Raw genomic sequence first — 27,725 nt, forward strand, 5'->3', positions numbered from 1 at the left:
CGGGGTCCTCCGGCATGGCAGGCAAGCACTCTTGCCCGCTGAGCCACCGCGGCCCGCCCTCATTTTATAACTTTTAAGGTGTGACAGGACAAGAAGGTTTGAATGCATGGGATGTTTTCCCTATGATCGGGCTTTCTGTCTCTAACAGGAACCAGTAATATGACAGGAGCACAGAAAAAAAAAATCTCCTTCAAAATCACAATCTACATTGTGACTCTTCCATAAATCTTGATTCACAGTCCACATAGTAACTTTTCTCACCACTCACATCACGAGAAACAAAGACTCTGCCAAATACAGTGATCCGAGGACCTTGAATCATAGCTTGGATCTTTGCAAAGCCAATTCCTGCTCTGGGCCTCACTCAAAGCTAGCAACCCTTTGCATTACCCAGTATACAGGCCAGATGATTTTCTCTAGATGGGTAATATATTGTCTAGGAACTCACATAAGTTCACTAGGAATTGTGCTTCCTTCTTTGCGGTAGGAGATAAAAATTGCAATAACTAGTTTTTAATTTAGGGGGAGTATCACAGCATTCTCCTGACAAATTGGTCCCTAAACATTTAACATCTATGGCCTGTTCTAGCATTATATTTTGGGACAATAAAAAGGTAGGTTTTCTCTTTAGTGCAGAGGTCTTTAAATGGAAATAAAATATACGTGAGGGCCATTCAGGAACTACACTTAAGAAGCTACATGTGCTTCTGACATATGTTGATGTTGATGATACAGTCTGATGTTGCAATAAGTTGAGTAAGTGGGAAAGGGTGAATGAATTTTGCAGGTGTGTGATAACATGTATAATCTTTGGAGGACAGAAGGAAGATTTTGGTGGTCATGTCCCAACAGGGACATCAATGATCACTGCTTCTTGGTATTCAATCTTTTGTATACTACCTTATTACACTGAACAGAACTGTCTTATGTAATTATGAAGATATTGCAGAAATCATGGTGTATGACTTTGGGGTCTAGATCATAAAAAACGCAGTGGTTTTCATCTTGCCGTCTCTTGAATCAGAGACCATCTATCAACAAACAGAGAGAAAATGAGGCATTGTACCATATGAATGACCATTGCAGCTCCATTCAGGCTTTCAGATGACTGCTGTCCTGACTGATAGCCCAGCGGCAATTTTTTTTTTTTTTTTTTTTTTTTTTTTTTTTGCATGGGCAGGCACCGGGAATCAAACCTGGGTATCTGGCATAGCAGGTGAGAACTTCGCCTGCTGAGCCACCCCGGCCTGCCCTGAGCTACAACCTTGTGAGATACATTGAGCCAGAAACTCCCACTCCTACATTGTTGACCCACAGGGATTGTGAAATAGCAAATATTTATGTTTAAAACTGCTATTCTTTGATAATCCATTAAACAGTAATAGATAACAAAAACATCCTATCTAAACTTAGTCTGAAAAGAAGATCAGTGGACTTTACCTTTAGATGAACCATCTGTAATGTTTGGCAGCACATCTATTTGGAGAAAGAGAAATCTAGAGGTCAACAAGGCTCATTGCTTTTAAATCATATACATTGAACAAACATGCTCCCAGTAAGAATTAAAGTCATTAATTAAATACAAGCTAGAGCTGGAATCTCTTTTTTTTTTTTTTGAGAGAGAGAGAGAGAGCGAGAGAGAGAGAGATTTATTTTTAATTTTTTTTCATGTAATTGGAGTAGGCAGTTGAATTTTTTTCTGCCATAGAATTTCCAAGAAGACTCACAAACAACAAGCTGAATTTTGCATCAGTTTCCATTTTTATTATTTTTTTTCCAAGGGAAAAGGAAAACCAAGTCTAAGAAGAGATTGACCAGGAAGATATGGTATGACTTTGGACTTTGAGATAAAATATTTTAACTGCATTTATAATGAATGCTTTTTGTATAAGGCCCTACTAGCAAAAATACTATGCATTTTCCCAAAAGTTCTCAGAAGGAGAGTAGTTTGGAAAGAGATAATTATGCTATTTCTCCATATTGCAGGGAATATTGCTGCAAGCTGAAAATGAGAGTCACAAAGTCTTGTAATTTCACTGCAGATAGAAATCTCAAGGCAAAATCAAAACCTGAAAAGTTCCTTTGAAGGTTATTCTGCCCACAGGATCTTAAAACTTCCTTTTCCTTCCATATAGAATGATGCAGACCTTACCAAAGATGACTTTTTTTACTTAAAGACAAAAAGTAGTGATACAACTAAAATTCATTCTAAAGCTTATTTGGAAGAATTGGGGATTTTTAAAGTAGCCTTTCATTACCTATCCCAGAAAGCAGTAGAGTATGATCTTTTATTTTCTTATATATGTGTAGCTAAAAGCTAAATTTTTTCTTTCTCATGCATTTTTAGCTGAAGCAACAAAGACTGAAAAATAACAATCATTGCCTGTGTCTAACACATACCAAAGTGGTGAGTTAGCCTATCTCTGTGGAGCAAATTCAGTCATAACAAGTTCAATACTTTTTCTAAGGATTTGAGAAGGTGGTAATTATGTGAGAGGAATTTCTTTGGAAAGTGTTATTGGTGAACTGTGACTTCAGCTACCTCAAACATAGGGAAATTGATAGAAGCATTTTTCCCTCCATTTGAGTACAGAAAACTATTCAAGACAACAATTTAATGTAGCACTTAGGTTCAGGTGTCAACTTGGCCAGATGACGGTATCCCGTTGTTCTGTCGCTGGGGCCTTAACTCATCAGCATGTGAAATTCATCTATGGCTGATTACATCTATGGTTGGCTAAGGGGACTTCTTTCTGCAATGAGTTACTTTTAAAAGGAGGAGTCAGAAGAGAGGAATTCAGAGTAGGCTCAAGCTCAGATGTTTGGAGATGCAAAAAAGGACATGTCTGGGAAAAACTGTAGGAACCCAGAAGCCAGTAGATGTCACCATGTGCCTTCCCATGCGACAGACTTAAATCATCAGCATGTGAAATTCATCTATGTCTGGTTACATCTGTGGTCAGCTAAGGGGCATGCCTTCTGCAATAAGTGACTCTTAAAAGGAGGAATCAAAAGAGAAGAGTTCAGTGCATCAGAGTCAGATTATTTTGTACTAATCAATTAAAACCTTTCCTATCATTTTCCTCTCCTTCTGTTCCATTAATTTCAACCTTGGAGGTATAATGGAATGCCTAAGGAAGGGGGAAGGAGGAGGAAATTACAAAAAATAATTGACAAAGTCAAGTTTACCCCTCCTCCCCACTGTAGACTTCCATCTTAAAGGAATATGGAGCTGGCAGAGAGGAAAGCATCAGTGTTAAATGATGTTGTACTGATATTTTAAGAAAGTAAATGGCCATTTCCATTTATTATTTAAGAGTGACTAAAGGGGGTCCCAGAAGCCCCTTTACAATCAATTTGCAGGGGTGAAATAATATATTGAGCAAGTTTGAAGATGTATGTGACAAGATGGGAAAAATAAGTTGTTTTATGTTTCTATTATAGGAATAGCTTACAGTCCTTAGGCAGTGCAAGGAACATAACATGTACTCAAAAATATAGCTCTTAGTGTTAGTTATTCTACTGCATATCTTTGTTAATACACAATTTCAATGTGTAAAATTCAGCAACAATCTACTTTGCTTTTTTGCCTAAGGATGACATGGATGTTGGCATGGAAATGACCATAGCAAGAAAACAAAGCAAAACAAACATCTTTGCATGTTTCTTTTTTAAATGTATTTTTATGTACAAAAAAAAAGTTATGGTTTTTAATTTGCATTTGTTTCACAGAGTGGGTGTTCTAGTTTTCTAGCTGCTAGAATGCAATATACCAGGGGAATTTAATAAGCTACAAGTTTATCATTCTAAGGCTGTGAAATTGTCCATACTAAAACAAGTCTATAGAAATGTCCAATCTAAGGTACCCAGGGAAATATACCTTGCTTCAAGAAGGCCAATGACTTTCAGCATTACTCCATCAGCTGGTAGGGCACATGGCAAACATAATGGCATCTGCTAGCTTTCTCTCCAGGCCTCTTGCTTCATGAAGCTCCCAGGAGGTGTTTTCCTTCTTTACTCCAAAGTTGCTGATTGGTGGACTCTGTGGTTCTCTTGTCCTTCTGCCATGTTTCTGTGGCTCTCTCTTCATTCTCAAAAGGAACTCTCTCCAAAACATCTCCTCTTTCATAGGATTCCAGTAAACTAATTAAGACCCATGTAGAATGGGTGGAGACATGGCTTCACCTAATCAAGTTTACAACCAACAATTGATTGAGTCACATCTCTATGGGGGTAACCTAATCAAGTTTTCAACCTATAGTAACGTTTTTAGGGTACGTGAATCATTTCAAACCAGCACAGTGGCATTAACATTTCCACAGGAACTAAAAAAAAAAAGAAAAGAAAACATAATTAATTGCAAAAGTTGTATTTCTGATAGCTATTTGTTAATAGTATATTGAGTGCAAAAATATTTCACTCACAAAATTTATTGGTTATGAGGAAGCATCATAATTGGCGATTTTAAGGCTTTGCCTGGAAGGTAGCATGGGGGATAGCTGAACCTTCCTCACCACAACCACATGCACACAATACATATTGCACAGCGATCCATCGTGTTCTGTGAAGGAAACTGCAGCAAAATTGCAGTCCAGGACTCAGCCCCACTCACCTCCCAGGCTAATGACACTCATATAGATATCTTCCTATATATATTCCTGGTCAAAGCATCTCCATTTTAAGTCAAACTTATTAGGGTCCTCAGTTGATGAAATCTTTAGGCATCTCTGCTGTTCTAGTTTGCTAGCTGCTGGAATGCAATATACCAGAAACGGAATGGCTTTTAAAAGGGGTGATTTGATGAGTTGCTAGTCTATAGTTCTAAGGCTGAGAAAATGTCCCAATTACAACAAGGCTATAGTAATGTCCAATCGAAAGCATCCAGGGAAAGATACCTTGGTTCAAGAAGGCCAATGGAGTTCAGGGTTTCTCTCTCAAGTGAGAAGGCACATGGCGAACACAGTCAGGGCTTCTCTCTCTCAGCTGGAAGGGCACATGGTGAATATGGCATCATCTGCTAGCTTACTCTCCTGGCTTCTGGTTTCATGAAGCTCCCGGGGAGGCGTTTTCCTTCTTCATCTCCAATGGACTCTCCGCTTCGTGGTACTACAGCATTCTCTACCCTCTCTGAGTCTCTCTGAATCTCTCATTCTCCAAAATGTTTCCTCTTTTATAGGACTTCAGAAACTAATCAAGTCCCACTCAAATGGGTGGAGACATGTCATCCCCTAATCCAGTTTAACAACCATTCTTAATTAAATCACATCAACCAGGGAGATGATCTCATTACAGTTTCAAATATACAGTATTGAATAGGGATTATTCTACCTTTAAGAAATGGGATTTATATTAAAACATGGCTTTTCTTAGGGGGCATACTTCCTTTCAAACCAGCACATCTGCCGAGACCTCTTTATCAGGGGACTTTGTGCAAGGTACATTTTCACACTCTGACTCAGCACTTTCCCACTCCTGGCCCTTCCCCAACCCTTCCCGCCTCCCCATTCTCAGTCATTATAAAGGAAGGAAACTACTGTTTGGAGTTCCACAGCAGTAGAACAACCTTCCCCACAAGAGCTGCATGCCATCTTACTCTCACTCAGTGCAGAAACATTGGGCATCAAACGCCTCTCATTCTGGCTTCACGCTTTCACCCTCATATTAAAGGAACAAAGCCTTGATTATTACTTTCAGTTTGACTTATTGTTCTAGTTGAAAACCTTGGTGCCTGGCAATCTCAGCATATATAGCTTTCATTAGATTTTCAAAAAGATCTGTCTCCCCAAAATGTTTAAGAATCCTACTTGGTGAGTACAAACCAATGTAGGACCATTGCTTTGTTATTAAGAATAGGAAGGGTTTTGAGTAAGTCTCTACCAACTATAATGTAATATGCTTTTCAAGATGCTTTGAAAGAGTAAAGGAAACGACAGACACAATAAAGCATGTTATGGAACAGAAATGATAAGGAACAATGTTTCATCAAGTGGTGAATATGTACAAAGTACAGCATTCTTTACATTTATAAATTTCATTTAAACTACAAAATAGACATGAGATAACTGTTAGTATTATTATTACAATTTTATGAATATCATAAACAGAAGCAAAGAGTGGTCAAACAATTTGTAAAACATTATATGAATAGTAAGATTTTGACTCCAAAGCCTCATCTCTTTTTATTCTTTCTTTTATAATGCAATTTTATTGAGATAGATTCACTTACCATATATTCCATCCGAAGTGTATCATTAATGCTTCACAATATCATCATAAAGTTGTTCTTTCATCATCACAGTCAATTTTAGAACATTTTCATTATTGCAAAAATAAAATAAAATTAAAAATATAAATATAGGGCGGGCCGCGGTGGCTCAGCGGGCAAAGTGCTTGCCTGCTATGCCGGAGGACCTCGGTTCGATTCCCGGCCCCAGCCCATGTAACAAAAACGGAGAAACAGAATACAATAAAACAAGAAAATGTTTAAAAGATGTTTCCCTTTCTTCCTTCCTTCCTTCCTTCTATCCTTCCTTCCTTCTCTCTGTCTTTCCTTTAGAAAAAAAAAAAAAAAAAAAAAAAAAAAAAAAATAATATCCCAAAGCACCCCATACCACTTATCCCCCTCATCTTATTTATTTATTTTTGTCTTATTTTATTACTCACCTGCCCATACACTGGATACAGGGAATATCAGTCATAAGGTTTTGAGAGTCACACAATCACATGATAAAAGCTCTATTGTTACACAATCATCATCAAAAACAGGTCAACTGGATTAAAATTCCACACATTCAAGTATCTCCTTCTAGCTATTCTACATATTAGAAATTAAAAAGAATATCTATATAATGCATAAGAATAACCTCAAGAATCACCTATTGACTCTATTTGAAATCTCTTAGCCAATGAAACTTTATTTTGTTCCATTTCTTTTTGCCCTTTTTGACAAGAAAGCATTCTTAATCCCACATTGCCAGGGCCTGACTTGTCCCTGAGAGTCATGTTCTACATTGCCAGGGAGAATTACACCCTTGGGAATCATGTCGCATGTAGGGGAGAGGGTATGAGTTTATTTTAAGAGCTGGTTGAGAGAGAAAAGCCACATCTGAACAAGAAATGAGGTTCTCTAGGGGTGATTCTTAGGCAGAATTATAAGTATGCTTAGCTCCTTTGCAGAAATAAGTTTCATAAGGGCAAGCCCCAAGATGGAAGGTTTGACTTATTAAATTGGGAGTCCCTAATACTTGTGAGAATATCAGGAATTCCTGAGGTAGGTGTGCCAGTTTAAAACTGTTGTGTACCCCAGAAAAACCATGTTCTCTAATCCTGTTTTAGTATGGCTGAGTGGAATCTCTTTGATTAAGTTGCTTTCCTGGAGATGTGACCCAACCAATTGTGATGGGAACTTTTTGATTAGGTGGTTTCCATGGAGATATGTCTCTATCCATTCAACTTGGAGTCGCTTACTGGAGTCCTTTAAGAGGGAACTAGTTTGGAAACAGCTTCAGAGCCCAGACAAGGAGAGACTTTTGGATATGGAAAAGAAGAGTCCCATGGGGAAGCCATTTTGAAATTAGAAACTGGGAGAAAAAACTAGCTGATGTCGTCATGTGCTGTCCCTGCTGAGAGAGAAACTCTGAATATCATCTGCCCTTTCTTGAGCCAAGGTATCTTTTCCTGGTTGCCTTAGTTTGGACATTTTCATAGCCTTAGAAGTGGCAACTTGCAATTTAAGAAATCCCCTTCATACAACCCAACACATTTCTGATACATAGCATTCTGGTAGCTTTAGCAACTAAAACAGTGGGGAAATTTGATATTTTCACATTTTTCTCCAGTCCCTCAAGGTGACTTTGCAAATGCTGTTTAATTTTCTCCCCAAGATACTCTGGAATGTACTGGGGTATTACATTAATCTTAGAGAATAACAAGATTTCATTCCCTATTATAGTTTCCATGTAATACTTTGGTTAAATAACCATACAGGTTAAATTAAATAGTGTGCTATAGAAAATATACAGTTTGTACCAAATAAACATCTATCTCTTCCTTCAAAGCCTGATCCTTTAATCATGCTATTATTTCTTGTATATGATGAAAATAAATTTCCTCCATTCTTTGTTCCCTAGTTATTTTTTTTCCCATGATAAAACACAATGAAGGTATATCACTTGTCTTTTAATTTACTTTAATAGACACAAGGCATAATAAAAACATATCTTACTTTCAGGCATTCCTTATAGTTTTTCTTCCCTTAATTATCACTTACTAAACTGTTGTTAAACTTCTAAGCACTTGCTCACATTCCTGCTAGTCCTAATCATCAGCTTCAATGACCTATCCATTTTGTTATGCCTATTATGCTCACTAGGGAAGCGGGTCACTTTTCCTGCTCATTAAAGCTGAGAATTTGTTCTTTTGGTGCAAAATAATATTGCATTCACTACAGGTATTAATTCCCTTCAGAAGCACAGAGGGCTAAATTTCTATTTATACACCTTGCTTTAGCCACATCCTAACCTCAGAAGTCACCACCTAATTGATGCACACAATGAGTCACATTCAGAATATTGCGTGTTCTGCTGTATCTAATTATATTACCTCTGCTTTTCTCAATAATTTCAAATATTTTTAACATACCACATGTATGAAAGTAAATATAAATCACCAGTAACCATAGATAGGAAAAGTAATCTTGGCTTAATATATAAAGTCTAGTCTTTGAAGTTAGACTGATAAGTACTAATCCTAATTTCAGCCCTGAGGAACTACATGAATTTAGAAGCAGTGTTTAAGCTCTCTGAGTTTCATTCCCTTCATTTTAAAAGGATGTTTGTTCTCACTTTGTATTCATTATGAAAAAAAATCTAGATAATGTAACAGAAATGTCTGGTTCACTGTCTGGCAGCTAATAATATAAATATCAAATCACTTTTGATAGCTAGGCTTATGTTAGGAGCTTTACAGCTTTTATATGATTTGATTTAAACCTCACAAGAATATTTGAGGTAGGGTCTTATTGCAGAATGGTGTTTCTTCCACCATTTCTTATTTTCTGAAGAGAAACATACAAGTAGTCCATTTCTGATGTATTTTTTTGAGAACTGAGATACAATATTTTTATATGTCATTATTATTTATAATAATAATTTGATTGCATACACTTATCTAAGCAATTCAATTTCACTTATCAAACTCCATATATTCCTCAACATCTCAACCATTTCCTTCCTTTTTATTTCTTCTTACTCTTTACAAACAATGTCATCTAAAAAACTTTTGTACATTGAATAAGTGAAACGACAATCTGCAGAATGGGAGAAAATAATTGTCAAACATATATCTGATAGAACTAATATCCAGAATATATAAAAACCCCTACAACCCAACAAAAAAGACAACCAATTAAAAATATGCAAAATATGCAAAATACCAAAATATACATTTCCCAAAAGAAGATAAACAAATGACCAATATGTAAATGAAAAGTTGGCCAACATCATAGGGTCTCAGAGGAATGCAAAGCAAAACCTCAATGACATACCACTTCATATCCTCTAGGAAGGCAATCATTGAAAAATGTCATGAATATGCAAAGCAGAATATTATTCAGTCATAAAAAGGAATAAAGTTTTGATGCATGCTCCAAATTGATAACCTTGAGGACATCATGTTGAGTGAAATAAGTCAGACAGAAATCAACAAATGTTATGTGATCTCTCTAATATGAAAGACTAGAAGAAGCAAATTTCATAGAGACAGATAAGAATGTAACTTACCAAGGTTCTGAAGGTAAGGAAGGTAAGAAAGTGTTATAGCTTATTGGGTGCAGAGCTTCTGTTGGAGGTGTTGAGAAGTTGGGGTAAAGGATATTGGTGACTGTAGCACAATATTGTGAATGCGATTCACATTAAATACTACTGAATTGTAAAATTAAAAGTAGTTAAAATGGTAAATGTTGAATTATATATATATATATATATATATATATATATATAACTACAATAAAAAGTAAAAAAAGATAGCTTTCCTTAATCTTTCTTCTTTTCTCAAAAGGAACAATGCATTCTTGTATACAGGGCCCATCATTTTTTAATCTTATTTGCTTAAATAAAGCAGAAGCTCGCTAAATATATAATTGAAGTACTATATTACTGATATCTGTATCTATAGATGTTTTTCCCTTTCTTGCTTTAATTTTAAATTGGTTTACGAAATACGTACAAACAGGCTTTAAGATGATTACTTAGATTTTTTTTTAATATGCCTATGGATAAGCTAATAAGGTATCCATTCGAGGTGGTTAAGATTTTCATATGTTCATTTTAAAAATATTTATATCTCCATATTTTCATGAAATCAGGAAAATATTTAGTAACAGGTCATTACTATAGCAATGCAAATATTTGTAAGAACTTTCTACTTGATATTTTGAGAACATTAACAGTTTTGACAGCTAATCAAATATTATCTAAGATAGTGTTAAATACCTAGAACTTAAGAACTTTTCTATCTGAATTTGTAGATTTTTTCCTTGTTGCTTAATTTAAATTGGTTCATGAATCATTTCACAATGATTATATGGATACTTTATTTAAATATGCCTATGGTTAAGCTAGCTAAGATATCAATTTTTGGTGGTTCTACGTGCATTGTTTGTTTTCTTAAATTAAAGAAAAAAACATCAGGAAGGATAAATTCTGTTACATTGGAAATATTCTCAAGCTGAAAGGTAGAACCTTGGACTTTTGTCTGATTTCTGCCATTAACAAATAGTATGATCTTGAATAAATCAAATAAAAATCTGTGTTCTCTTTCTTCATTTTCTAATTGGTAAAATATTTGTCCTCCATAGCTAACAGGATGGTTTCCTCACACATTTAATATAAGCCTTCAGTGTGGCATTCAACTTGCTGATAAGCCACTAGATGAATTACAAAAATGAATGAGATTTCGCAACTGCCATTGAAGAAAATGAAAAATTATACCTAAGTGTACCTTGGGAAGTTAAGTTAGTTATGTAAGCTTAAGTTGTTTTACATCATCATTACTTTTAAACTATACATAAAAATTCTGATGGAATTATCTGAAACAACAAAACCTGAAATATAAGATGTTAAACATGGATAAGTGTAACTGACAACAATTTCACACAGAAAGATTTTCCAGGAATTTGGAAAGCTCTGCATTAAATCAAAGCAAGAAACATAGGAAAAAGAATGTTTACACTGTGTACTTAATAAAACATACAATGGGAAACAAGGAATGGAAGGTCTGTATCCAACCTCAAACATGTGCCATACTGCTCCTTCCCACCTCTTCCAAGCTCTGGAAAATGTGCACCAGTAGCTTTTCTCAGTATCTCTCAATTTATACCATCTACATTCTCTGCAAGGAAACAAGTCCTTACTCACTGTAGTGCAAAGTAAAGTGTTTTCTCTTCCTTATGTATTTCCAATTACAGATTTTTCATAAATGATAGAACACCCTATCTTTTCACAGGTAAAAGGTGTGCATAGCAAAAAGGAAGCAAATATATGTGTGTGCATAAATACATGTACTCATTAAGTTGCATTGAAATAAGCATGATTATTAAAATAATGTTGAGAAATACTTAATAAATTGCACAATGCTTACTTAGCAATATCAATTATAAGAGATATCACAGAATATTTTTGTGATATGCTATTGATTGTGTGAAGATAACATAAGAGATTTGCAAAGTCCTTCCTTAACAGTGACTTTCTTTGCTTAGGTGAGGGTTGATTATTATTTTTTTCTACCGTATCCTGATTTTTCATTCTAAGCTTTTATGATTTCGCCATGGAGAAAAATAATTTTTAGAAAATAAATATTAAATGCACCTGTTCTAAAGAATTTGTATATGGAAGGCCAATAGCTTTAAAATATGTCTCTCTACAAATACATTTTTAACTTATTTTCCTAAAATTGCAATTTAGCTTGGGAATGTAAAAATGAACTGTGTAAGAGCATCTCAGGGTATTAAGATAAATTGAAAAATCTTTGCTTAGTAAGGTATATTCTAAAGTGGAAGAAAATTTGCAAAGAAGATTTATTTAAGCATATTCTTGAAGCCTCAGCTTCATGTAACTGAGCTTTTGGAAGTATATTTAACCTGAATTTCTGAAGCTTCTACAATTTGACTAAAGCCAAGTCAGATGATGTTTTTCCAAATCAAATTGAGCTAGATCTTTCTGGCCTGTAGTTTTGCATCTTTATTTCTAAGGTATAATCTCTCATCAATCTGAAACAAAATTAAAGTTTATTTTTGGGATCTAGTCACTTATTAGAAAATTACATTTCACTTTTCCTGTCTTCAGGAGTATAATTATTTATAATTCACATAAGATATTATTCCACATATTTTGCGTTTTCTTCATATATAAGCACTTTTTCTGAATTATTGTCTACATAAAGTAAAAAGTAGATTCTATATTTTCAAAATTTGCCTTCAAATAATGCTTCATTTTTTTCTTTAATTTTTACAACATTGCTCTATTTTACTCAGACTTAAAATCTTGTGTTTTCTAACAGGAAGAATGTTTTTCTTTACTAATCACTTTATAAAAACATATTTAACTCAAAATGTATCACTAATTACAAAAAGGATCACTAATTAAATATTCTTTTAGAAGAAAGAATTACTTATTTAATATTAATTTATTTTATGATGCTTTAGTGTACTTTCATAAAAAATAAATCTAGCTGAAATTGTTGGCTTTTAAATTAGACATTATACATCAATCATATTTCATACTGAAATTGTCCAGTGTCCCTCCCCAGGGAGTTGGAAAGTACTGGGATGGGGGAAGGAGTTTCCGTGGTTTTCTAGGAATCTGGACACACAAAGCAATGTGTTGCTTTTTGCCAAAGCATACTTTAGAATTTCTTTATCACTTTATTGGGCGGGCTGCGTAGGCTCTGGGCGGTAATATGTTTGCAGAGGAGGCTAGGGTGTATTTACCACACCTCTTCACACGAGAATGAGATTTTTATAAATTTCCCTTCCTAAAATCATGGAGTAAATGATCAATAACTTGGAAGCTTAGAGACTTCTCAGCCCACAAGCCACCTTGTGAAATTTTTCCCACAGTCATAGAAAATAGACACCGACAATATATATTGAAAGCACATTGTTTTCACCTGAATTAGAAGGGAAATTCAGAATATTATGTAAAATTCAAAGGTAACAAAGGGGACATAGTATACACAGATAGAATTAGGATTTAGTATTTTCCTAATTCTAGACATAGCATTTCCCCCCACATTCTTAGGGGTCTGTAGGCTTAGATTATAATTATTAGAGGATTATGGCATTCTGCTCATTAACTTATGCATTTGATAAACAAAATATTATTGAATGCCTTATGTTCCCTTCAGTTCTGTATGTTGAAAGTGTAACAGGGAAATAGACATAGCTAGTGACCATAGTTATTTAGCAGTGGAATGAGGCAGAAAGACAAATACAAAAACTATAATATCTCCACATAAGTGATGTGACCAGTTTAAGTAAAAGATGCTTTAGGAGCACATAGGAGGGGCAGGTTCTTATTCAGTCTTGCAAATCATTCTTCATCCTTTAGCTTAAACAAATTGTGGCTTAAAACTAATTTCAAATGTAGATGATACAAGTTATTGTTCTTTTAAATACTATTAATATTTACTATGCTAATTAGAAGTATGCTGTAATATTAGAGTTAGAAAATAAGAATAGGGAATTATGATCTTAAAAAAATAATCGTAGGGCAGGCCACAGTGGCTCAGCAGGCAAGAATGCTCGCCTGCCATGCCAGAGGACCCGGGTTCAATTCCCAGTGCCTGCCCATGTAAAAAAAAAAAATTGTAAAAATAACGAAGTCTGATTTTTCACTTATAGACAACAGGATTTCCTTCCCTGTATAAGAATATTTAATCATCCAATAATCTCCAAATCAGGAAAACACTTTTTAAAAAACCACATTTAGGTATGTCTTTGTCAAACTAGTTAAATTAATCCTATAAAAGGAAAATCTTGAATTTTATTAGAGTAAAAACATATAAGCTTCTCATCAGAAACTATAGAGGTCAAAATCAGGACATTATTAAAGTGCTGAAGGAAAAAGAAAAATTAACTCAGATGTAAAAATATCCTATAAAAATTAGTTTTAAATAAAAACATCATCAGATAAATGAGAACATTTGTAACCAGGAGAATTTAATACCAGATGCTCTGAAGGAGGCCTTCAGCCTGGAAAGAAATAATGTAAAGTGAAATGTCAGCTATATGGGAAGGAAAGAAAGACACAAGGAATAGTATATAAGTGGGTGTTTTAAGTGTCTCCTCTTCACCCCATTGATGAAGTTGGGATTCCCGCCCTGGTATTATGGGGATGGCCAAATGCACAATACCGGCACTAGACAGATGAGATCAGCAAGGAGTTATTAACCACACATACTCACAGTCTGGGGGAGAAGGACACTCACCATTCTGTTCAGGGCCACACTGTGGTTGCATCCAGCAATGGAATAAACAAGCTGGAGCTGTGGGAGGCCAGTTTTGTAAAATCAAGAGGGTGGAGCATCCCTTATGTCCCACAGGAGGATGTGACTGGCTTGTTTAAATAACTCTGTAGACTAAGGGAACTGAAACTCACCACTTAAGAATAAGTAGAAATTGCGTTTGGTTGATGTGATAAAAAGAATTGTTTGGGTAGGAGACTTTATTTTCAGAAACAGTGTGGGAAGGAGAACTTGCAATTAGACTATTAGAGTCACTGCTTATTTCAAGACAGCACATAATATTAATTTTAGCCCTTATACTACAGAGGATAACTTTTAAAATATAAGTTCTTTTTTTCACGAGAGTTCTTTAAAAGATAATTGAGTAAGGTGAAATAATTTTACAGTATGTTTATAGCATTATAATATATATAGATATGAAATGAATGGAGGATAACATAACAAAATGCTATGAAAATTTTACAAATCAAAGCTATTTTGCTGAAAAAAATCAAAATTGATGTACCTCTACAATATAATTGAAAGAAAAAATAAGCACATTATTAATTTCAGGAATGGAATAAGAATTATCACTCAGATACCATGGAAATTAAAGGAATAGTATAGGCAATTTTTACTATATCTTCAAAAATAATGGGCATATTTATTTCAAAAATAACAACTCAATTTATCAAATTGAATCATAAAATTGATTTTATTTTTATGATAAAATCATTTAAAAATTGGAAGAAAGATAAATTTTATTAGTTTGTTAAGACGCCAGAATGCAATATCCCAGAAAAGGAATGGCTTTTTAAAAGGGAATTTAATGAGTTGCAAGTTTACAGTTCTAGTGCTGAGAAAATGTCCAAACTGAGCCATCCAGGGAAAAATACGTTAATTCAAGAAAGGCCAATGGGTCTGGAATACCAACGACAGCTGGGAAGTCATGTGGCTGGCATTGGTTGGTCCCTTCTCTCTGGGATCCATTGCTTTCAGCCTTTTCTCCTGTGGGGGTTTGCCACTTTGTTTCTCCAGGGCTGGCTTTCATCTCTTGGCTTCCCTTGGCTCTCTACAGGTTCTGGCCTGTTAAACATTTCATAGGAAGTCACATGGCAATATCTGCTGAGCTCCAAGCATCTGTAAACATCCATGTCTCTGTTCACTAAAACAACTGTTCTCCAAGCATCTACTTCTCACTCTGTCAGCCCTGAAATTTCTTCAAAATTTTTCTCCTTTTAAATGATTTCAGTAAACTAATCAAAACCCACCTGGAATGGGAGGAGTCCCATCTCCATCTAATCAAAAAGTCATACCCACAATTGGGCATGTCACATCTGAGATAATCTAATAAATCATTTCTGTTCTACATTATTGAATTAGGATTTAAAGAAATGGCTGCCCCCATAATATTGATTCAGGATTAAACATGGCTTTTCTGAGGTATGTAATGCTTTCAAATTGGCACAATAATCTTTTCAATTATGTAAAAATTGTCTATTAAAAACATACTTATAGCATCATATAATGGTGAAATATTGAAGAATTTTATATCATGCTCATGATTGAAAGATTTAATATTGTTAACCTGTCAATTCTTAGCAAATTGGTCTATAAATTTACAACTGAAGCAGGATTATTTTTGAAGACATTGATAAATTGATACCAAGATTCAAAGAGAAATTAATGGATATACAACAGCTAAAATGAATTTGAAAATTAAAATGTTAAACAGCTTATAAATCTGATTTCAAGACAAAAAGGAGCTATAGATCAAAGGAATAGAATAAAGCACCTTGATGTGGGCTCATATATCCATAGTCAATTGCTTTTCAAAAAAGCAGGTAAGGCAATTCAGAAGGGGAAAGGACAAGCTTTTCAACAATTTGTATGAAGAGAATTTCCATTAAAAAAAAAGGCTTGACCCCAATCTCACACCATACACAAATATTAATTCTAAATGAACCATAGACTTACATGTAAAGGTGAAATCTAAAAATATCTCTAGATGAAAACGTTTGAGAGAAACTTTGCAAAATTGGAATACGCAAAGACTTCTTAGCACAAAAAAGTACTAACCATAAAAAATAGGTGATGAATTAAATTTCATAAAAAATAAAAACTTTCTGGTGGGCAACGGTGGCTCAGTGGCAGAATTCTCACCTGCCATGATGGAGACCTGGGTTCATTTCCTGTAGCCTACCCATGTTAAAGAAAAAATTAAAAACATTCCCTTTTATACAGCAAGAGTAAGAGTGAGAAAACATTCAGAATAAAAATATCAGAGGATATATTCCAAAGATTTATAATGAACTCCTACATATTAAGAATCAAAAGATAAATACTACCTGGCAGATGACTGACCAGGTGCTTTAAAACAGGAAATAACTAAATAGCCAAAAAGAATATGAAATTATGCTCATATCATTAGATATAATGCAAATGTAAATTAAAACACAATAAAATCCTCATTTCACGCATATTTAAATGGTTAAATTTTAAAAAGTGTTGGCAAGGGTGTGGAACAGTTTGATCTGGCATACATTGCTGGTTGGAGTGTGAAAATGGTACAACTATTTTGGAAACCAATTCGGAAGTTTCTTGTAAAGCTAAACATTTTTTACCATGTAAGTGAGCCTTTCAACTCCAACATATTTACCTGAGAGAATTAAACACACACATTCACAAAAAGATTTCTACATGAATATTTATAGAAACTTTACTTATAATGGACTAAAACTGGAATTAACTCATATTCCATTAACAAGTCAATAGAAAAACAAATTGTAGTAAATACATAAAGAGAAATAATAAACTACTGATATGCATAAAAAATGAATGAACTGGGCTAAAGGAAATGGACACCAAAGAGTACACACTGTAGGGTTCCATTTATACGAACATCTAGAATAGGTTACCCTAATTTATAGTAATGAAATCAGATTAATAGTTATTAGGGATAAGGTACTGGCTGATTGCAGAGAGGCATGAGGGAGTATTCCATTATTTTTCTTGATTGAGGTGGTTATTATACAAATATATATATTTTTCAAACTGCATTGAACTTAGAAGGAAAATGTGTTTAATTAATCATATATAAACTACCTCAATAAAATTCATTTTAGGATGAACGAAAAGTCACATAAATTACTTCTTTTGATGTAAGTGGCAATTTGCCTTGAATGGAAAATAAGTACATTTTATGATCTTATTATTCATCTCATTTATTTTAAGTTATTGCTATAATTTTTCTATATGTTACATTCCCCTAGTCATTGCGTAGTAATTAAGTCTCCCCACCTTTTAATAAAATATAAATCCCTAAGCACAGTATCTTCTCTACACTTTTCTGTCTGCTATTTGGGTAGCTTGACTTCAAATGTTTTGGATTGTGCATTTTAATTTTCCCCAGATTTAAAGAGAGGGAAGATAGAAAGAGAAAGGAACATAAAAATGAAATAAATTAGGAGCAGAGGAAGTCCCAAGAGGGAGCTCTGTGTTTATGGATGCAATTATTTTACTGTCAGCTAAGCATGAGTGCATAAGACCTTCAGACATCAGAAAGAAAAGCGGCACGCAGAAGAAAGGTTGCCAAATATTCCATTAATTAAAGCTTTGGGCTGACCACAGTTGGAGACAGAACAGTAAGCAAAAGCTTTTCTGTTGAGTTTCACTTATTATATAATTTGATGACATTGTCTTTGAATCACAAGTTTTTAAGGAAGCTACTATGTACACATTTAAACTCTTTTATTTTTAAAAGGTTTAAAATTTCAATAAAAGAACAAACATATGCTTAAGCACTTCATTAGAGAAATGCAGATTGACTTGATGCATTGAATTCGGGTATTTTTGTGTCTTCTCTGAGCCAGTCAGGCATTGACGAAGTTGTGGTCCATGATAAGATACAACTCATATCCTGGAGAAGTTCACAGTAGAAGTATGATGACAGATACCTAAATGATTGCATATCCAGTCATATTTTTGAGATATTAATTCTTGCACATTTTTTCACTTTTTTATTTATTTGGCTTCTCTAATAATTTATAGCCATTCATTTCTTTCTCGAGGAAAATTAACATTTTGATAGAGAAAATAAGGAAGAAGAAGGGCAATATCAGTTTCAATTTCTGTATTTTTTTGGCTTTTCCATTATTGGTTCTTGAACACAATAAAGGATGCCTTAATGAATCAGGGTGATGAAAAATACAGAGAGAAAAAAATTATAGCACTGCTCACAGTTCCCTGGAAAATAAATGTGCATCACCTGGGAATAGATGGAATATATTATAAGAGAAGACTGTATTGGGGGAACTAGATATGATGAGTCCCCAGTACGCAGAGATGGCCAAACACAGTGTGGAACCAGAGTCAAGAAGCCTTGTGGGGTCAGAGCTAATACCTATGTACCATTCAATTGAACATCAGACTGATTGATTATTCAAATCAACTCTTATTCTATGAATAAGCAAAAAGTAACTACAAAAGCAATGCCTTTCTAGTCAAACTCCACTATTTAACCACTCTTTCCAGCAAAACTTCCACAACACCAGCAAATCGTAATAGTTTAGAAGTTAAAGCTTTCATCATATGTAATTGTGTAGAACTGGACAGTGGCTAAAATATACCTTATTACAATTGCAATTTTATGCAATATTTATCTGTTAAAATAGGTGTATAGATCTTGAATGCTGAAAAAAAAAAAGGAAAGAAAATTAAATTACCTAGAGAAAAAGTTTTCTTTAGAGGTGTTGACATATAATGCAATCTTACAAAATGAGTAGGTAGGTGGTTATAGGACAAGAGTTGGGTAGGGATGTGTGAGGGATCAGAACAGTGAGAAGGCAGTATAAGAAAATGAATTGCATGCTCAGAGAATGATGAGCATGAAAATGTTTGTGTGTACCATGGACCTATTTATCATGTGTATATTTAAGGTCACAGGATATATAGTCAAGGTTATAGAATGCTTACTCAAACAATAATAGCTGAATAATTTGCACAGGGGTAAGTGGAGAAGTACTGGGTGAAGCTGTTGGAGAAATCCTTTTTCCTATTCCTAAGCATATTGAAGGGGCCATGGGCAAGATATTAAGTTGGTATTCTTTAGTTAAGGCTGTAGGTCATTAGAAGACAATCACAAAAAAATAAAAACGAAGATAATTTTGACCAAACATCCAGCCATCAATTTGAAGTATCAATGTTTAAAGAAAGAAAATGGGTAAGATTTGTGTGGGATTGAATCTATTATGTACCCCAGAAAAGTCATGTTTTAATCCTGATCCAACCTGGTGGAACCAGACCTATTGTTCAGGGTGGGAAACTTTGGCTAGATTGTTTCCATGGAGATGTGACACACCCAGATTTGGATGTGACCTTTTGATTAGCTTGCATCCATGGAGATGTAGTACTCCCAAGTGTGGTTGTGGCCTTTTCATTAGATGGAGATGTGAGTTCACTCACTTAGAGTGGGTCTTGATCAATTTACTTGAGTCCTTTAAAAGGGGAAATATTTTGGAGAAAGCTCAGAGCTAACAGGAGCTGCCCTCATTTGGAGATGCAGAAAGTAAATGCCCCTGGGGAAGATGTTTTAAACAGAAGCCAAAAACACCTGTAGATGCCAGCCATGTGCCTTCCCAGCTAACACAGCTATTCTACACCTATCGGCCTTTCCTGAGTCAAAATGTTTTTTTCTCGATGCCTTACTTTGGACATTTTTATGGCTTCAGAACTGTAAACATGCAAGTTAATAATTTTCCTTTATAAAAGCCAACACATTTCTGGTATATTGCATTTCAGCAGCATTAACAAACCAATACAAGATTCAAATGATATTGTCAAGAAAACTTTATTATAAGCTTCAATTAGGTTACACAAGTATGAATAATTTACTGATGTTGATTCTTTACAGCCATGCATGAGAGAGGGTAATCATAACCATACACAACTGGCATTTTTAGCATAAAAATTCAGAATCAAATATGAAAATTACCAAAATGGATAAATATAAGTTTTTTCACAACAGATTTAAGCATTGATACATTCATAAAAATGAAAATAGCTGATAGATAGTTCACATTATATGCTAGCTATAATTTTGTTTTCATATTTGAACCCATGTGTTTATCCAAGCTATCCAATGAGGTGTCATTTATTATCTCCACTTTACAGATAAGGAAACTGAGTTAGAGAGAAATGAAATAACTTGCTCAATGTCACATAGTCAACAAATGATTGATTTGATAGTTGGTGTTCAATAGTCTGTGTTCTTATCCAAAATATCAGATGGTCTCTTTAAATTTATTTCATAATTAAAACTATCCTCATATGGTATTGTAAATACCTTAACATTTCTATTAATTTATATATTCTTCAAAATCTTATTATATAGTGAAAACTGCAAATTTAGGCTGTTGAATTTCTTTTAAAAATGTCTTAATTTGCGGGCGGGCCGCGGTGGCTCAGCGGGCAAAGTGCTTGCCTGCCATGCCGGAGGACCTCGGTTCGATTCCCGGCCCCAGCCCATGTAAAAAAAACAAACAAACAAACAAAATACAATAAAACAAGAAAATGTTTAAAGATGTTTCCTTTCCTTCCTTCTATCCTTCCTTCCTTCTCTCTGTCTTTCCTTCCCTTCCTCCCTCTCTCTTTAAAAAAAAAAAAAAAAAAGTCTTAATTTGCTCTTAAACAAAAAAATTTAAAATTCTTGTATCTCCATCTTACATACATATAAAAGATACAATTAAAAAGGACTAAATAATTTAAGCTAACATATGCTGACATCAATAACTAGCTGTTATCTCTAGAGATGATTTTCAAATAATAAGTGCTCCTTTCCTGTTCTACCCTAATGTGTGGCCTAGATATAAAAGTTATTTATTCACAGTTTTCTGTACTTTGCTTTCCAAAAAAGGATGTGATGAGAGACTAATTGCAATTTTCCTAGTGCAGAAGCTCTCCAAATATTTTAATCTTACTGAATGTGCTCCAGTTTTTATGTCTACCAAATTTGATAAAATATGACTAAAACAACCTTGAATCACAAAGTGCCACTGAATTTGACAGTTGACCAACCAAGTAATCTGGACTATCATGGGAGTAAAATTCTGTGAATCTTTCTTTTGCGCTTCATCATAATGATTACCTCATACCATGCATTAAACAAAAATGCATTTTTAGTTCTTAAATATTTATTTTCATTATAGAAATAAAACTATTCGATTTGAAGGAAAATAAACATATACTTAAATATTGATGAGAAAAAAGTCATCCTCAGTCTTATACCCATGGTGTATTCTTTGACATTTTATTTGTATACACTCAGATTCTCTCTCTTTTTCTTTCTCTCTCTCTCATATATATATAAATTGGATCATAATATATATATATATATATATATATATATATATATATGCACATATACATATACGGATGAGTTTATACAGCATAGTGTTCTGATTTTTTTTACTTAAAAGAAATATGCAATATATTACCCCCTCTTTATAACAACTAAATAATACAAAGTGTATGAAACACAACTTAATCTCCTTCCATCCACAGTAATATATTACTTCAATTATATATTTAGCGAGCTTCTGCTTTATTTAAGCAAATAAGATTCAAAAACTGATATCTGTTCATGTCACTACCCTCAACTCTTCCGTGCATGTGCAGAATATCGGAATCGTCAGTTCATAGGGCAACTCAACATTTAGTTTTCTGAGGAATCACGAAACTGACTTCTACAGTGGCTGAACCATTTTACACTCCCAACAACAGCGAATAAGTGTTCCAGCTTCTCCGCATCTTTTCCAACATTTATAGTTCCTGTTTATTTAATAGCAGCCATTCTTATAGGTGTGAGGTGATATATTATCATCTTAATTTGCATTTCCCTTATAGCCAATGAAGATGAGCAGCTCTTCATTTACTTTTTAGCCATCTGTATTTGCTCTTCAGAAATGTGCCTATTCATTTTCTCTGCCCATTTTTATAATTGAGTTGTTTGTTCTTTTGTTGTTGAACTGTATAATTTCTCTATGTACACAGGACCAAGCATTTGGCTTCCAAATATTTTCTCCCAGTGAGTTGGCTGCCTCTACACCATTTTGACAAAGTCATTTGAGGCATAGAAGCTCCTGATCTTAAGGAGTCCCCATTTGCCTATTTTTTTCTTTCACAGCTTGTGTTTTAGGTATTAAGTTTAAGAAGCTACCTCCTATTACTAGATCTTGAAGATGTTCCCTTACATTTTTCTAGAAGTCTCATGGTACTGGCTCTTATATTTAGGTCTTTGATCCATCTTGCGTTAATGTGTGTATAGGCTGTAAAGTAGGGGTCTCCTTTAATTTTTTTAAATGAAAAAGACAATTATATTAATAATAAAATTGTATAGAAAGAATGTGTTTTAAAAAGGAGGTAAATAAAGGAAGAATGTTAAGAAGAAAAAAATTTAAAAATAAAATAAAAAATGAAGACCTAGGCTGACACGAAGTTGGCTTGCCGGCATCAACCCCTTCTTCCCAGCAGGTGGCGACCATGAAATTCTCAAGTTCTTCCCTCCCTGTGTGGTGCAGCCGACCTGCACTTACTGCAGGCGGGCAGCAGACAGTGTGTTCCAGTCTCCTCCTCCCTTTGTCCTGCCCCTCCTGGCTGGAGCTACTCAAAGCTGGCTTGCTCAACAGGGGGGCTGTTCCACCAGGGGTAGCCGGCTGGTGGGTCTCTGGGTCTCTGCTGGGAGGGGAGTGGGGTAAGGGAGGGGACTGGGGGGCTGACCAACTGATGCACTGATCTGCTGCGCTGGTGGGCCTGCCAGACTGTGACTGTGGGCTGGCTTTTCCCCCACGCAACAGGTGATCACTCCCTCCACCCTGAGATCATGATGGATGATATCAGGCCTTTGGGCTCCCTGTGGGTGCTGTTCACTTCAGCCACACGTGGGGAAGCTTCCCCAGCCAGCAGGTGTGCAGGCTGGTGCCAAGGAGGGTCAGTTCCCTCCTACTGCACCTCCTTAATGCACCGCAATGCACCGCAGCCTGCCCGCTGGGATACTGGTCAACGACCCAGTCGCTCTCCCCTGATCCTCCCCCCAAAACTGCGAAAATACCCTCCTAGACTACTCACGCCCTGGGACCTGCAGTCCTGGGCATTTTCTCCCCATCTGCTATCTTGTTTCACCGAGCAGGAGTGAACCCACTCCACTCCCTTCCACCATCTTCCCGGAAGTCCCTTTCCTGTTCATTAAATTTTGTACGAAAATAGAATTGCAAATAAAGGGTATGGTATAATACGGTGTTTCTATAATTTTTCCAAGGAAATGCAATGTTATGGTGGTCATAGTCCTACCAGTGTTAATATCAAACATTTATAGCATTATAGTGAAGGCATATATACAAAATATATCCTCCACATTCCCAAATTACCTACAAAATTGAAGATCATCTTTCAGTTCTGTATAATTATTTCTGTCTTGATTAATAAAATAAATGAGCACCATGCATTTCTTTTCTTTTTTGCTGTTACAGAAAAGTGAAATTGTAAATAAATGATATTTTATGCAAATGGGTCTTTTCACAGTACAGTATAACACTTATGGCTGTCTGTGATTTGTGAAAGAATATAAACTAAGGTTACATCTAACAATAAGAATGCAATCATTGTGGGCATATTAAATTTAACTAAATTCTCTTCCTACTGAAAATTTTATTTAATTCCTTTACTTTAATGTAAAGGCAATAATTTTCCAGAAATTTTAAAAATCAGTATACATACCACTATCTACAACCAGGACTGGAGAGGAAGTTAAGATGACTTTAATACCTAGTGTCAGAACTTATTTTGAACAGGATCATTTAATGATATGGAGGTGTTACTGCTTCTTCTAAGACAGGATCTCAATTGGACGGTTTACTCAATCAGTTGCCACAGATTGTCATTAAACTTCTTATCTGATGACGATTCTCTTCTGGACACTGAGAAGAAAAATAAGCAACCAATACACAAGAAGCAAGCTCACCACTTAGAAAGAGACACTAATTGAGTGCTTCTGCCATTTTACATGCATTCAGTAATGAAATTTCATCTCTCTTCCCTGCCCAGTGATATTTAACTGGAGTGTTGGTCTCTTGTAGAAATGAGATTATGTAACCGGCTCAGTATTCCATGATGTTGTTCTGTCAAAGTTCCTAATTTCTTTATTAGCACTGACTTTATAGTAGTGCTTTTTCCATAAAACTATTCTGTCTTCTTTGTTAAACTCCCCATCATTCAACTGGTACATAATTCCTATAAGGCGAATGCAGGAACCTACCTGGCTAAACACCCTCTAAGCCTATTGACACCATAATTTACTTAAAACACTATTCTGTCTCTTCTCATGTACTCTGAGCAGCACTGATTTCCAACATCAAGTATCATGGAATATTAATGAAAAGAGAGTTTTGGATTGAATAACAAAGGTTTAGTACTTAGTTTCCCTCAAAGTTCCCATGTAACACTGAACAAATCAATTTAATAGTCTTTGATTTCCTTATATGTCAACTAGGGCCATTGGCTCAATAATCTATGGGATTCCATAAAGTAATTATATGCTATCACCGTATATGCTGTGTTAATATCAATTATCACCTCCAATGTAAGTTAACATGGCATTTTAATCATCCAATTATAATTTTGTATTGTTTTCAGTGCGTAACTTAATGAAGATTTTAATACAAACTAATTCTAACAGCTGTTGTTTAAATCTTTGATGAGGTGGGAGATGATAAGAATCAAATAAGTCTCCTGGCAAAGTCCTGATGTTTGCAATATATGATCTTATTCTATTTGAGTTTTTAAATAAAAGCAGAACTGAGCGGTACAAGGGTGGCTCAAGCGGCAGAATTCTCGCCTGCCAAACCAAGACTGGGTTCGGTTCCCAGAACCCACTGATGCCAATAAATAAACAAACAAATACATAAATAATTAAATAAGCAGTACTTCAATAATATGATAGACGTCTGGAAGTATCTGATCCTTTCATGAATGAATTTTGAAAATTAACACACTAAAGTGATTCCTTTATTATACTATATATTATCTTATATACTGTATTACATCTTTTATTATACTATAGTACATTGATATCATAATTAAAATGGTTAGAAAACAAAACCAAAAACAAAAATTAAAAAAATGTTAAAAAACTAAGCTCTGGAGTCAGATTGACTGGGTTGGATACCTAGATCCATCACATTTAAGCAGTTTAACCTTGATCTAAATTAGAAGCACTTTTTAAACATATTAAATATTTAATCTTTTTATAAGTGATATTTCTACTGGCATAATTTACATACAATAAAAGTTAACTGTTGTAGATGAACATTGCTATGAGTTTTGATCAATACACAAATTCTGTAACCACAATTACAATAGAAATATAGAACACTTCTTTCCCCTTACAAATATTCCTTGTGAATATTTCCATTCATTCAAAATTTGAAAAATTTCAAGCTATTCACAGAGAACGAGAAAACAAATTAGTGATAGCTTAGGGATGGGGTACTGTGGAGTACATGGTAGGTATAATGACAAAATAAAATTTTGAGGTGTAATAGATATAATTTTTATCTTGATTGTGTTGATAGATTCAGAGATGTATACATATGTCAAAAATAATAAAAATGTACACTTTATACCTATGCAACTTATTATACATGAATTATACCTTAACAAAACTGTTTTGGGCGGTGTGACGGTGGCTCAGTGGTGGAATTCTCACTTGCCATGCTGAAGATCCAGGTTCGATTTCTGATGCCTGTCCATGAGGAAAAAAAAAACTGTTTTTTAAAGAAATAGGTATGATAAGACCTACTATTTAAGGCTAGAAAACCCATAACTAGCCTGCATTCCATGCTAGAGCCAAAGCTCTAAGAGATTACTTTAGAAAATGCTCCAGCAAAAACTGAGAACTCCAGTTAAACCAGTGATGATGGTTACAGGTTGTGTTACAGAACTGAACTCACAGGTAAATGGGGAGACCAGGGGTGGCGATATAAGGACTCTGATCATCATTGCTCCAGAGACCCACTTGGTGAATTAGTGCTATCTGTCCCAGAGGCCCTGGCTCTTAGGAGGGAAATGCTTCTACCCAGAAAAACAATTAGTTATTAAATGTTAAGCTATAGCCACTGTTTCATGACTTTAGGTTTTAAAAATCCAGGGTATGTCTGGAGGCAAGGAAAAAGTCCCTTGCCTAGAATGAATCATCAGGTGAGGCAGAACCCCTAATACAAAATTGGAGAAATACAAATTTGGCACTGGTGTATCTCTTGGAATTCCTTTGATATATCTTGACGTTCAATAGTGAAACGAGTTAGCCATGGACTGAGAAAAAGATGGAAAATCAGGAATGTGTCAGACTTTTGACATATAAATTATAATGTAATAAATTTCTGTTGTTTTAAGTCACTAACAATGAGGTAATTTGTTAATGCAGCAATGCGAAATGAATATACCATCTATTTCTTTTTTACTCTGCAGATATTTTGCAATGAAAGAGGTCTTTAAAAGATGCTTTTAAAGTGTCTATAACAACTTATGCTACTGAGGAGACAACCAAGAAATGTTCATTTTCAGCCATATTCTAATGAAAAAAAATGAGAGACTGTACTCTGTCACTCCCAACAGCAAGTTTTCCAAATTTCTCAGTGCCTGCGTTATGATAAAGAGCGTGTTAGCAAAGTCTCCTCATATACTGTTAATATATACTGCATATATATAGCACACTTCAACCCTATCACCCAGCAGTTACATGTTTAGGTATTTATCCAAGATATGTGAATATATATATTCACACAAAGACACATAAAACAATATTCATAGCAACTTTTTTTTTTTACGAAACAGTTTAAAACTGGAAATAACTCAAATGCCCATCAAATGGAAGTTGGATAAAACATAGTGTGGTATATATTCATTCAATGGATTACAATAATAAAATGGATAAACCACATATTCTTGCGACAAAATATGTGAAATTCAGAAGTAGCATGTTGAATGAAAGAAACCATAGTCTTATATACATACAAACACACAATAATCTCAAAACATAGAGCATTATTCTGTGTATATAAAGTAAAAGAGCAAGAAATAAATTTATGGTGATAGAATTCAAAAGTGGGTGGCTATACAGGAAGGGGAGTATTAACTGGAAAGGAGTGTGAAGGAATTTCCTGGCTTTATGGAAA

This window comes from Tamandua tetradactyla, chromosome 19 (genome assembly GCF_023851605.1).
Source record: "Tamandua tetradactyla isolate mTamTet1 chromosome 19, mTamTet1.pri, whole genome shotgun sequence".
Taxonomy (NCBI): Eukaryota; Metazoa; Chordata; class Mammalia; order Pilosa; family Myrmecophagidae; genus Tamandua; species Tamandua tetradactyla.